The 13,719-nt window shown below is 38.5% G+C and overlaps 2 non-coding genes across 2 annotated transcripts; both read left to right on the top strand.

The window, feature by feature from the left end:
- The first annotated feature begins 5,931 nt into the window (after window positions 1-5,931).
- Window positions 5,932-6,038, top strand: LOC122294174. Its single transcript, XR_006237547.1, has one exon. It is a non-coding gene; the product is annotated as a small nucleolar RNA R71 (small nucleolar RNA).
- A 6,962-nt stretch (window positions 6,039-13,000) lies between these two features.
- Window positions 13,001-13,108, top strand: LOC122293795. The gene has a single exon (XR_006237363.1). It is a non-coding gene; the product is annotated as a small nucleolar RNA R71 (small nucleolar RNA).
- The last annotated feature ends 611 nt before the right edge of the window (window positions 13,109-13,719 follow it).

The raw sequence follows: 13,719 nt of genomic DNA, 5'->3' as shown, positions 1-13,719 counted from the left end.
AACATTAAAAGAGAAACTCACATGATTCAAATCATAGCTCTTTCTTGGCAATATGCTCATACTTGTGGCATTATTATTGCTGTAATCACTGATGTAATACCAACACTTCCCTTAACAAAATTTGAGGTAATTCACTTTCCGCTTGGCGACTTCTTTTTCTTTTCTTTTCTTTTTCTTTTTCCTCTTCTTTTTTTTTTTTTTTTTTCAATCACTTCCTTTCTTCTTCTTCTTTTTCTTTGATCAAATAGAGCAAACATAATACGTTTCATCATGAAACCAATTTTCTCTTTTAAATGTAACTCTCCACCAAAGTATTTTCTCAAACTCTCAATGGTAGATTCATTGTTTTTCAGGCTTAGAGCGGGCATGGTTTATGTAGTTTAAAGAATCAATAAATGCTCATGAAGGCTCAAGGGGGTTGACTATGGAAACACACCATGTAATGATGGCATGACATTTAGGACGGCTGGGAAAGCTTTTTGGTTATGCCAAAGAAATGCCTAGATCATTTCTCTAATATTTGGTCTCAACTAGGATTTCGCCTCAAGGACCCATCAACGGATTCTAGAGCAAAGCAAAATCGAACCTCCCTCTTTCAATTAATTCAACTTCTTCTCTTCATAAGCAAAATGGAATAAGAGAAAAACAACTATGTGCTCAATTGTGTTCAAGGTCAAAGATTTAAACCAAAGTACCCACAAAATTTCACTTGACATAAAACAAATTTTTGAAAATTTTTCTCAAAACCATCTTCAATCACAAATTTCAGAGTCATAGAGAATTCAATCTTACTCCAATGCATGCTTGGTAAGAGACTCAAACAACCCATCAACAACCCAAGACTTAGAAAACAAGAGGATCAAATAATTATAGGAGTTTACACCCCCAAACTTAAACTAAACAATGTCCTCATTGTGATGCAAAAGTAAAAAGGATTGAAGAAATAAAGGAACTTCCCTGGTTTCATGGTGAACCTTCCGAGGTTTTAAAATTTTCCAGCTCTTTATTCTTGCTAAATAAACCTGCATCAAAAACCAATTTATTAAAACTTAAATAAATAAAGATAATAAAATAAATGAAATAAATAAAGATAGATCTATGGGTTGCCTCCCATAAGCGCTTGTTTTAAAGTCTACAACCAGACTTTTCAATGATCATCAATTAGGATCTCCAAGAGGAATAAATGCATAGTTCCTCTCCATTTGCTCTCCACAGTAGTGCTTCAATCTCTGACCACTAACTCTGAAAATATTCCCAGTCTTGTACTTCAAATCTACTGCTCCAAAAGATGAAACTTCATGAATTGTATAAGGACCCGTCCATCTTGATTTCAACTTTCCCGGAAAGAGTTTGAGTCGTGAATTGAAGAGTAAAACTTGTTGTCCTGGAGCAAACTCTCGCCTAAGAATCTGTTTGTCATGCCACTTCTTCGTCCTTTCTTTATAGATCTTTGCATTTTCATATGCATCATTCCGGAACTCTTCCATCTCATTCAATTGAAGAAGTCGCTTTTCACCTGCTGCCTTCAAATCAAAGTTAAACTTTTTCACAGCCCAATAAGCTCTATGCTCCAACTCTACAGGAAGATGACATGCCTTTCCAAACACTAATCGGTATGGAGACATCCCGATAGGTGTTTTAAAGGCTGTACGGTATGCCCACAAAGCATCATCAAGCTTCTTCGCCCAATCCTTTCTATTGATTTTGACCGTCTTCTCAAGGATGTTCTTGATCTCTCTATTTGAAATTTCAGCTTGACCATTAGTTTGAGGATGGTAAGCAAGTGCTATCTTGTGCTTCACACCATATTTAGAAAGAAGATTCTCAAATAACTTGTTGCAAAAGTGAGTCCCTTCATCACTAATAATAGCTCGTGGAGTGCCAAATCTTGTGAATATGTTCTTGTGCAGAAATTTGAGCACTACCTTTGCATCATTTGTTGTTGTAGCAATTGCTTCCACCCATTTTGACACATAGTCAACTGCTAGCAAGATATAAGCAAAACCAAAAGAAGGAGGAAAAGGCCCCATAAAATCTATTCCCCAAACATCAAACAACTCAACTTCTAAGATACCTTTCAATGGTAACTCATGACGCCTTGAAATATTTCCCATACGTTGGCACCGGTCACAAGTTTTCACCAAAGTGTAACTATCACGAAAAATGGAAGGCCAAAAGAACCCACTTTGAAGTACCTTAGCTGCTGTACGGGTGGCTCCAAAGTGTCCTCCATATGATGAGGAATGACAATGATGGAGGATGTCTTGCATCTCTTCTTCCGGCACACATCTTCTAATGATTTGGTCAGGGCATCTTTTGAACAACAAAGGCTCATCCCAAAGATAGTGATTCACATCATGCAAAAATTTCTTACGTTGATGGTAAGTAAGATCAGGTGGTAAAACTTTACAAGCTAAATAATTAACAATATCAGCATACCACGGAAGCTTGATCTCACATGCAAACAACTGCTCATCAGGGAATGCCTCTTGGACCACTGAATCTAGTCTTTCTTCCTCTTGCTCTAACCGAGAGAGATGGTCAGCCACTAAATTTTCACTTCCCTTCTTGTCTCGAATCTCCAAATCAAATTCTTGAAGAAGGAGGATCCAACGAATTAGCCTAGGCTTAGCATCCTTCTTGCCAAACAAATAGCGAAGTGCTGCATGATCAGTGAACACTATCACCTTTGTCCCAATGAGGTAGGACCGAAATTTGTCACAAGCAAACACCACAACAAGCATCTCCTTCTCAGTTGTTGTATAATTTAACTGAGCTTCATTCAATGTCCGGCTTGCATAATAGATGGCTCTAAACAGCTTGTCTCGCCTTTGCCCCAACACTGCTCCAATTGCAAAGTCACTTGCATCGCACATAACTTCAAAAGGTTGACTCCAATCAGGCACAATCACAATTGGTGCTGAAATTAGCTTCTCCTTGAGTGCATTAAAGGCCTGCAAACAAACAACATCAAAGTCAAATGCAAAATTTTTCTCAAGAAGATTACATAAAGGTTTAGAGAGTTTAGAAAAATCCTTGATAAATCTTCTATAAAATCCCGCATGTCCCAGAAAACTTCTGATTCCCTTCACATTCTTTGGAGGTGGTAATTTCTCTATGGTTGCAATTTTGGCTCGATCCACCTCAATTCCTTTGGATGACACTCTATGGCCCAGCACGATCCCTTCTTGAACCATGAAATGACACTTCTCCCAGTTCAGGACCAGATTCTTATCTTCACATCTTTACAAAACAAGAGCTAAGTTATGCAAACAATGATCAAAAGATGTACCAAAAACTGAAAAGTCATCCATAAATACTTCCATTATATCTTCCACCATGTCAGAAAAGATAGCCATCATGCAACGTTGAAATGTCGCAGGGGCGTTGCACAATCCAAATGGCATCCTCCTAAAAGCAAACGTCCCATAGGGGCATGTGAATGTAGTCTTCTCTTGATCTTCAGGAGCTATAGCAATCTGATTATACCCCGAATAACCATCCAAAAAACAATAGTAGGAGTATCCAGCCAATCGATCCAACATCTGATCAATGAATGGAAGTGGAAAATGATCCTTCCTTGTTGCTTTATTCAACTTGCGGTAATCCATGCATACACGCCATCCCGTGACCGTTCTTGTAGGAATGAATTCATTATTTTCATTTTTCACTACCGTCATTCCACCCTTCTTTGGTACAACTTGCACTGGACTTACCCATGAACTGTCTGAAATAGCATATATAATTCCAGCATTAAGGAGTTTAAAAATTTCAGCTCTCACTACTTCCTTCATTGCTGGATTTAATCTTCTTTGGTGCTCAATTGTTGGCTTGTAAAGCTCCTCCATTAAAATCTTGTGCATGCAAATGGAGGGACTTATTCCTTTTATGTCAGAAATAGTCCATCCCAAGGCTGTTCTATGCTCCCTCAATACACGCAGCAACTTTTCCTCTTCTTCGGGTGTGAGTGATGTAGCAACAATCACTGGAAAGGTATCACTATCACCCAAGAATGCATAGCGAAGATGCTCAGGTAATTGCTTCAACTCCGGAGTATTTTTCTGCATCTTTTCTTTATCATTTTCAGATTCACTCTTTGGTACCACCGGCTCTAGCTTCCCCACTTCATTACTAAGTGATGTAACCTGCTGCAATGCTCCCAAAGCAAAAACATAGTGGAGAAATTTTTCACTAACAAAAGGCAAGTCAGATTCACAAACAGCAGAATTTTTAAAATCAAGAGCATGAGATGAAGAGGTGATACAGCGCTCTAGGTGGTCGGATGGCATATCTTCTTGAAAGGCCTCTTCTACACATTGCTTAATGACATCTACCCGAAAGCAAGTACTTGTATCTTCTGGAAATTTCATGGCTTGGTAGATGTTGAACATAACTTCTTCCTTATTAACCCGCAATGTCAATTCACCCTTTTGAACATCAATTAAAGCTCTTCCCGTGGCCAGGAATGGTCGCCCAAGAATTAGTGGGACATCTTCATCTTCTTCCATGTCCAACACCACAAAATCAGCAGGAAAAATGAACTTATCCACCTTTACCAATACATCTTCTATGATCCCACGTGGATACTTAATGGACCGATCCGCTAGTTGCAAGGAAATTGTTGTATGCTTCATCTCTCCAAGTCCCAATTTCCTGCAAACAGAAAATGGCATAAGATTAATGCTAGCACCAAGATCACAAAAGACTCTATCAAAAAATGAATCTCCAATAGTGCAAGGCAAAGTGAAACTCCCCGGATCTTTCAATTTTTGAGGCAATTTCTTTTGAAGAATGGCACTGCATTCTTCAGAAAGCTTCACTGTTTCAAACTCCTCCAACCTTCTCTTCTTGGAAATGATGTCCTTCAGAAATTTGACATAATTTGGCATTTGTTCCAAGGCATCTGCAAAAGGAATATTAATGTGAATTTTCTTAAAAATATCCAAAAACTTAGAAAATTGCTTATCTAGTTTTTGCTTTTGAAAACGCTGAGGGTAAGGAAGTGGAGGAGCAAGAATAGGAGGATTGTCAGGAAATGAAATTGTGGGAGGCAAGTCGGTCTCCTCTAGTGTATCATTGACAATCTCCTCTTATTCTACTTGATCTTTGCTTTGGCCATTGTTTACAGCGGTAGGAGTGGACTTGCTCTCCTTTAATGATGCCCTCTCAATTTCTTTTCCACTCCTAAGTGTGATGGCCTTGCATTGTTCCTTTGGATTCACTTCAGTGTTGCTTGGAAAAGCTCCTCTTTGTTGGGCATTGATGGTAGTGGCTAGTTGCCCAATTTGCACTTCAAGATTCTTCATAGTGGCTCCCATATTGCTACAATGAGTCTCAATGTTGTCCAACCTTGAATCAGTCTTTTTAAACCTTGCATTAGTCTCTTGAACAAAGGAAACCATGGCATCCTCAAGTGACATCTTCTTCTCGCTTGGTTGGCTATCAAATCCGGGAGGATGTTGAGGTTGCAACACATTCTTGGTATTTCCATATGAAAGATTCTCATGATTTCTAAGCCCTGGATGATAGTAATTTGGCATAGGATTACCACGATAATTGTAGTTTCGATTGTTGACATATTGAACTTGTTCTTGACTCGCCTCATTGCTTGGAACTATCATGCTTGTGGATGTAACATATTCTGTACTTTGTGGTATCCTTTGTGTTGTCAAGGCTGAAATCTGATGAGATAGAGTAGCTACTTGAGCGGAAAGAGCTGCTATCAGCTCCAAGTCATGAATTCCAGCAACCTTCTTAGCCAAAGTCCTCTCAGTTGGCCATTGATAGTTGTTTGAGGCCATTTCCTCCAAAAGTGCAGTAGCACCTTCAGCTGTCTTCGACATCAAAGTTCCACCAGAAGCAGCATCAACTATAGTTTGAGTTTGCCCATTTAACCCATTGTAGAACATCTGAACTTGCAACCAATCTGGCAATCCATGTTGTGGGCAACGTCGAACCAAGTCCTTATACCTTTCCCATGCTTCATAGAGTGACTCAAAATCATTTTGCTTGAACTGGCCAATCTCACTCCTGAGTTGGGCTGTTTTTACAGGAGGAAAGAATTTAGCAAGAAACCTCTCAGCCATGTCCTGCCAACTAACAATGCTTCCCGGTTGTAGAGATTGTAGCCAACCTCTAGCCTTGTCCCTCAAAGAGAAAGGAAACAATCTCAGTCTAATGGTGTCTTCAGTAACACCATTGATCTTCACAGTGTCACAAATCTCCAAAAACATAGCCAAATGAATATTGGGATCATCCAGTGGCGATCCGCTGAATTGAGCCTGCTGCACCATGCTAATCAAAGCTGGTTGGAGCTCAAAGTTGTTGGCATTGATTGGCTGGCGCATTATGCTCGAGTAATTTCCATTCACAACTGGCCGCACATAGTCCTTCAAGGTGCGTGGTAGTACCTCACGATCTTCTTCAGCCATAGCTAGTATCTTATTTCTTCTTAGTGATCTAGTACGGCGCATCCAATGTCAAAAACACACCTGTAGAACAAATTAAAACAAAATTCTAAATTAAAACCAAGATTACTTTGTATCGATATTGACAAAAAGAATAAGAATAAATCAATCCCCGGCAACGGCGCCAAAAACTTGACCGGTGCAAAACTGCAAGTGCACAGTATCGTAGTTTTATAGTAAAGTAATAAGTAGAGTATCGTCCTCAGGGATTGGTACCTTACTCTTGCCAAATACCAAAATTATACTAATCTCAATTTTATCTAGAGGAATCGCTAAGGTTTTTGTAGTTGCAAATAAACTTAGATCAACTCAAAGAGAAATAAGTAAAGAAAATAAAACTGACTTTCAAAGATCAAATTCAATAGGGAAGAAAACTTCTAGGAAATCGATTTCACCATAATTCTTCACTATGCTTTTCTCATCCAGCTAATTTAACTTAAACCTCTTTTGTCTATTAGCAAATCTCTAATTCATCCAAAAGCCTCTTTCGATAGTCAATTGGAAGTGATTCTAGTTTATCAATTCACACAAGAGTATGCAAATTAAATAATCAAGAACGCAATAAGACCAATGATTTAATTACTACACAGGTTCGTACAAGTCTTTCGATCTCTATACTTACCTATGCTGAAATATCCAAGATCTACCCTATGATTCCCTCTTTCGATAGCAAACCACAAGATTAATAATCATCTAATCAATGGCCAGTTAATTAGAAGCATTAAACTCAGAATAAATCAGATAAACAAAGAGAGAATTGCATTAAATTAGCATGGACAAACAAGCATAGTTCGGAAATAGGTTACATCGTTTTCCTAGAATAAAGAAAATTTAGCTCATGCTAGAAATGGAATTCAACATAAACGAATTCACCATAATTGTTCTGAGAAGATGGGAAGAAGAAAATAAACACTGAAAAATCCTCCTTGCAGCCTCAACTCGTCGTCAAAAGCTCAAGGGAACGATTCAACGCTTTTCTCCCGTCCGTGCTCGTGTATGAATCCAACGTACGTGCAATAAATTGGAATTCCGTCTCCAAAACAAATGAATTGAATCCTTCTAGCTGTGTTTTTCTGTCCCAAGAAGTGTTCTCCAGTCAAAACTCGCGGCTCTAGAGTGAAAAATGGCTTTTATATGGTCCCACGGCGGAAAACCTAAAATCTGTCAAAATACGATGTTCGCTCGAGCGGGGTGTCGAGCGCGCGTCGAGCGTTCGACTCTGCCTGATTTCGCTCGAGCGGCCAATGTCTCTGCTCGAGCGATCTTCGTTTTTCAGCAACCCGCTCGAGCTCCCTGTCGGGCGGCAGTCGAGCGTTTGAATCTGCCTGAATTCGCTCGAGCGGCCAAAAGCCTCCGCTCGAGCGAACTTGTAAAATCTGCAATATGAAATTTTGCAAGCCATCAAATACCCCCAAACTTACAACTTTGTTTGTCCTCAAACAAAAAGAAAAATAAATGATAGTTTAGGCAATATCAACTCGACCCCAAAGATAAGTATCATCACTCACCAAGCTTTTATGAATTTAGATTTCATCTCTAGTATCTTACTCTTTTAACATCAAAGATAGCAAGAAAATCAATCAAAAATTTTGCAATTTGTCAAGCAAGAGTTAGGCGTTTACTTCAACCTAAAGCTAAGACCTTGAGTGTGTGTGTGATATAGTCAATTTAACCTCAAACCACCTGCAAACTCAGATAAAAGTAGAACAACCAAAATCAGAAGAATTCTCTTAAAACTTAACCCCATAAGTCCAATTTTCAGAAATCCTCTCCACTAATGTAGTCAACACCAAAATCAAAGATCAAAAGGTCTTTATTAAGGTTGTAATGATAGGCCACAAGGTGAGGGTTAAGAAAGAACTGGATATGGGAAATTAAATCAAACTGGGAAAATACTTAGTGAAAAGAACATTAAAAGAGAAACTCACATGATTCAAATCATAGCTCTTTCTTGGCAATATGCTCATACTTGTGGCATTATTATTGCTGTAATCACTGATGTAATACCAACACTTCCCTTAACAAAATTTGAGGTAATTCACTTTCCGCTTGGTGACTTCTTATCAATGTTAAAATTGCATTGCTTAATGGCCCAATACGCTCTATGTTCCAACTCTACAGGCAAATGGCAAGCCTTACCATACACTAGTCTATATGGAGACATGCCCAAAATGGTTTTAAAGGCTGTTCTATAAGCCCACAAGGCATCAGACAATCTCAAAGACCAATCCTTCCTGTTTGGGTTAACTGTTTTTTCAAGAATGTTTTTAATCTCCCTATTTGCTAGTTCAGCTTGTCCATTGGTTTAAGGATGATAGGGAGTAGAGATTTTATGATGGATACCATACTTCTTCATTAAGGCCGAGAAATGCTTGTTACAAAAGTGGGTGCCATTATCACTGATTATGGCTTTAGGCATGCCGAACCTTGCAAAAATGTTTTCTTTTAAAAATTTTAAAACAACTTGATGATCATTAGATTTGCAAGGGACTGCCTCAACCCACTTAGAAACATAGTCAACAGCAAGCAAAATGTATAAATAGCCATAAGAAGAAGGAAATGGTCCCATAAAATCTATCCCCCAACAATCAAAAATTTCAATCACTAGTATGGGTTGCATAGGCATCATATTTCTCCTAGTGATTCCTCCTAATTTCTGACAAGGTTCACAAGTTTTACAAAAACTAAAGGCATCCTTGAACATGGTTGGCCAATAAAATCCGCTTTGAAGAATTTTGGCCACTGTTTTGTGGGTTGAAAAATGCCCACCACAAGCTTCCGTATGGCAAAAATTTAAGACGCCAGAAATTTCATCATTGGGCACACACTTCCTAATGATTTGATCTGAACAATACTTGAAAAGGTAAGGATCATCATAGAAGAACGATCTCACCTCATGCATGAATTTCCGTATATCTTGAGCGCTCCAATGAGGTGGTGTTTGTCCTGTCACCAAGAAATTTACTATATCAGCAAACCAAGGAAAATTTTCAACTAACATAAGATGTTCATCAGGAAAAGAATCAAGAACAGGTGTCGGTTGTTCAGTTTCAGCAACTGTGAGCCTAGACAGATGGTCGGCTACCACATTCTCTACTCCTTTCTTGTCCTTGATGATAATATTGAACTCCTGGAGTAAAAGTATCCATCTAATCAACCTTGGTTTTGCATCTTTCTTGGTCAATAAATACTTGAGAGCTGCATAGTCAGTAAAGATGACTATAGGAGAACCAAGAATATATGCACGAAACTTCTCTAAAGCAAATACCACAGCAAGTAATTCTTTTTCAGTAGTAGAATAATTTTTTTGAGCAAAATTCAAAGTCTTACTTGCATAGTAAATGACATAAGGAAGTTTGTTCCTACGCTGTCCAAGAACAGCTCCTACAGCAAAATCACTTGCATCACACATGATTTCAAAAGAAAGTGACCAATTAGGAGGTTGAAGAATAGGAGCAGTGGTTAGCAAAGTTTTAAGCCGACAAAAAGCTTCTTGACACTCGGGTGTCCAATCAAATTTTACATCATTCATCAATAGCTTACATAGAGGTTTAGAAGTAGAGCTAAAGTCTTTGATAAATCTCCTATAAAAACCCGCATGCCCAAGAAAAGATCTAATGTCTTTTATTGACTTAGGTGTAGGAAGTTTAGAAATCAACTCAATCTTTGCTCTATCTACTTCAAGTCCTCTAGATGAAAGAATATGTCCCAGAACAATGCCCTGTTGTACCATGAAATGACACTTCTCCCAATTAAGTAGCAATTGCTTCTCTTCACACCTGGCCAAAACAGCTTGTAAATTGGTTAAACAACTCTCAAATGAATCACCAAATACAGAAAAATCATCCATAAACACTTCTAGGGTGTTCTCAATCATGTCACTAAAAATGCTAAGCATGCATCTTTGAAAAGTTGCTGGTGCATTGCATAAACCAAAAGGCATTCTCCCAAAAGCAAAAGTACCAAAAGGACAAGTAAAGGTGGTCTTTTCTTGATCCTCTAGTGCTATTTCTAATTGATAATAACCAGAGAATCCATATAAAAAGCAATAAAAAGCATGTCCAGCAACTTTTCCTAACACTTGATCAAGAAAAGGCAAAGGAAAATGATCTTTCCTAGTGGCGGCATTCAACTTCCTATAATCTATACACATGCGCCAACCAGTAGGAATTCTGGTGGGAATCAATTCATTTTGCTCATTTTTAACAATGGTAAGCCCAGATTTTTTTGGAACTACATGAATGGGACTTACCCACTTGCTATCCGAGATGGGGTAAATGATACCCACATCAAGCAATTTCAACACCTCACCTTTAACCACTTCCTTCATTGTGGGATTCAACCTTCTTTGCATTTCCCTAGAAGGCTTTGCTTCATCTTCTAAATAAATCCTACGGGTACACTCCAAGGGACTTATACCTTTTATATCAGCCATTGTCCACCCAATAGACTGTTTATGCTTCTTAAGGACCTCTAGCAATTTATCTTCTTGTTCACTAGTTGAGTGAGAAGAAATTACCACAGGGAAGGTTTTTTGTGGTCCTAAGAAAGCATACTTCAACTCCAATGGAAGAGGTTTGAAGTCCAAAGTTGGGGATTGCTCCTCTGAAGGCTTGAGGGTTGATGTCAATGGTGGAAGTTGCTCAAATTTTGGCCTCCATGGTCGTGTAACTTGCTGACCTATTGAGGAAACAAAAGATGAGTCATTAACATTATCAAATATTTTCAAATCTTCTTCAAATTCTTCTAAAGAATCAATAAGTTGAAAGTAATGTGTAGAATTTTCATCAATGAAATTTTCCAACAAATTCACTTCATGAACTTCTTCAACTTCTTGCGGTTGCCTGTAAAGATTAAAAATATTTAGTTCCAAGGTCATATTTCCAAAACTCAACTTTAAAACTCCACTTCTACAATTTATGAGTGCATTAGAAGTAGCCAAGAAGGGTCTTCCTAAGATAACAGGTGCTTGGAAGGTAGAATGAGTAGTCAATTGCATGTCGAGTACGACAAAGTCTACCGGATAGTCGAATTTGTCTACTTGAACCAAAACATCTTCCACAACACCCCTAGGAATCTTAATAGACCTATCAGCCAACTGCAATGTGATAGAAGTAGATTTCAACTCACCCAATCCAAGCTGAACATAAACATTATAAGGCAATAAGTTCACACTTGAACCTAAGTCTAATAATGCTTGGCCTATTTTTGAGCTCCCTATCATGCAAGCTATGGTAGGGGATCCTGGGTCCTTGTATTTGGGAGGAGTGTTGGTTTGGATAATAGCACTAACCTGCTCAGTAAGAAAAACTTTCTTCTGCACATTCAATTTTCTTTTTACGGTGCATAAATCCTTTAAAAATTTAGCATAGGTAGGAATATGTTGAATAGCATCTAACAATGGTATATTAATCCTAACTTGCTTAAAAATTTCAAGAATTTCAGCGTGATGCTTATCTTTGTGCAAAGGGGCTAACCTTTGAGGAAAAGGTGCAAGTGTAGTGCTTGGGACACTTTCAGATTCCAAAGGATCATGTGCCTCATTTTCAGAAGGAGGTTTAGAAGTGTTACCATTCTTTTCTACCTCTTGAGCTGGAATGCCAATCACCTTACCACTTCTCAAGGTTGTAGTAGCCTTGACTTGCTTGACATTTGAATCTCCTGTCATACTTTGAAATTGTTGGTTTTGGCCTTGGGGATTAGGCTGAGATTGTGCAGGGAACTTCCCTTTCTCTTGAGCACTCATGGTTGTAGTCAACCTTGTGACTGACCCTCGTATCTCAGCAATGGCTTGTGAATTTTGACTGTTGATAGCAGCTTGGCTTTGCATGAATTGCTGAAAATTGGTGGACAGCTGCTGGAAGTTGGTGGATAATTACTGGAAATTGTCTTCAAGGTTCTTTTTCTGAGCTGGCACCATGTGGTTGGCATATTGAGATGGTCCTGAACCTCTTGGGGTAGTGTATGGTGCAAATTGTGAATGACCAGCTATGTTGGGTGCAGGTAAAGCAGCTTGTTCACCCCTCCAACTGAAATTAGGGTGATTTCTCCATCCCAAATTGTAAGTGTTGGAGTAAGGACCTGAAAAAGATTTAGCAACCATATTAACAGCATTAGATTGATCCAAAAGAACTTCTTTAAAAGCTGGAATGGTTGGGCAATCATTAGTTGAATGCCCTTGGCCCTCACAAATATTACAGCTCAAGGTAGTCTGAGGTACAACTTGTACTTCATTCACTTTCTTCAGTTCTATGGTTTCTAATTTCTTAGAAATCATAGCCAACCTAGCATTCAAATCATCCACTTCTCTCAGATTATATTTCCCACCCCCTGAAATTGTCCTTGAACTTTCCGACCTATCATGAACATCAGATGTATCCCATGATTGTGCATTTTCAGCTAGATAATCAAAATATTCAAAAGCTTCCTCAGGTTCTTTGTTAAAAAACGCTCCATTACACATGGTCTCCACAAATTGTCTCATTTTTTGTTGCAACCCCTCATAAAAAAAACTAATGACCCTCCAATTCTCATATCCATGATGAGGACATGCATTTAAAAGGTCTTTGAATCGTTCCCAACAATGATAAAATGTTTCCACATCCTTTTGGCCAAAATTCATGATTTGTCTTTTCAAGGCATTGGTTCTATGCATGGGAAAAAATTTCTTTAAAAATTCCGCTTGCATTTCTTGCCAAGTCCCAATGGATCTTGGTCTTAAAGAATTCAACCATGTCTTAGCCTTGTCTTTTAAGGAAAATGGAAATAGTTTCAATCTTATGACTTCATCAGTGCATGTTCTATCCATGAATGTGGAACGCACTTCTTCAAACTCTTTGATATGCAAATAGGGGTTTTCAGATTCCATACCATGAAAGTGTGGTAACAATGGAATCATCCCCGGTTTGAAATTAAAAGCATTTGCATTAATAGGTAAAATGATGCAAGAAGGTGTGCTAGTCCTAACAGGCTGAAGATATTCTCTAAGAGTCCTGTTTGGATTCTCCACCTCCCTATCATGATGCTCATTTTCAGCCATGATGCTAACAGTGTCTGATGATGATTCAACAGAAGATGATGCAAAGCTAAAAGATGTCAATAATTCTGTCATAAACAGTCGAGATGTATGGTCTCTAGTCCAACCAGTCATACAAACAAGAGCAGATAATCAAAGACCACGAAAAATAAACAGAGAGAAGGGAAAAAGATTAGATGTCACCCAGGCTGTGAAGAGGTTCACAGCTCCACAAAC

The sequence above is a fragment of the Carya illinoinensis genome, chromosome 1 (assembly GCF_018687715.1).
Source record: "Carya illinoinensis cultivar Pawnee chromosome 1, C.illinoinensisPawnee_v1, whole genome shotgun sequence".
NCBI lineage: Eukaryota > Viridiplantae > Streptophyta > Magnoliopsida > Fagales > Juglandaceae > Carya > Carya illinoinensis.
Note: the sequence above shows the minus strand (reverse complement) of the source record. Positions and strands in the feature narration are given on the sequence as shown.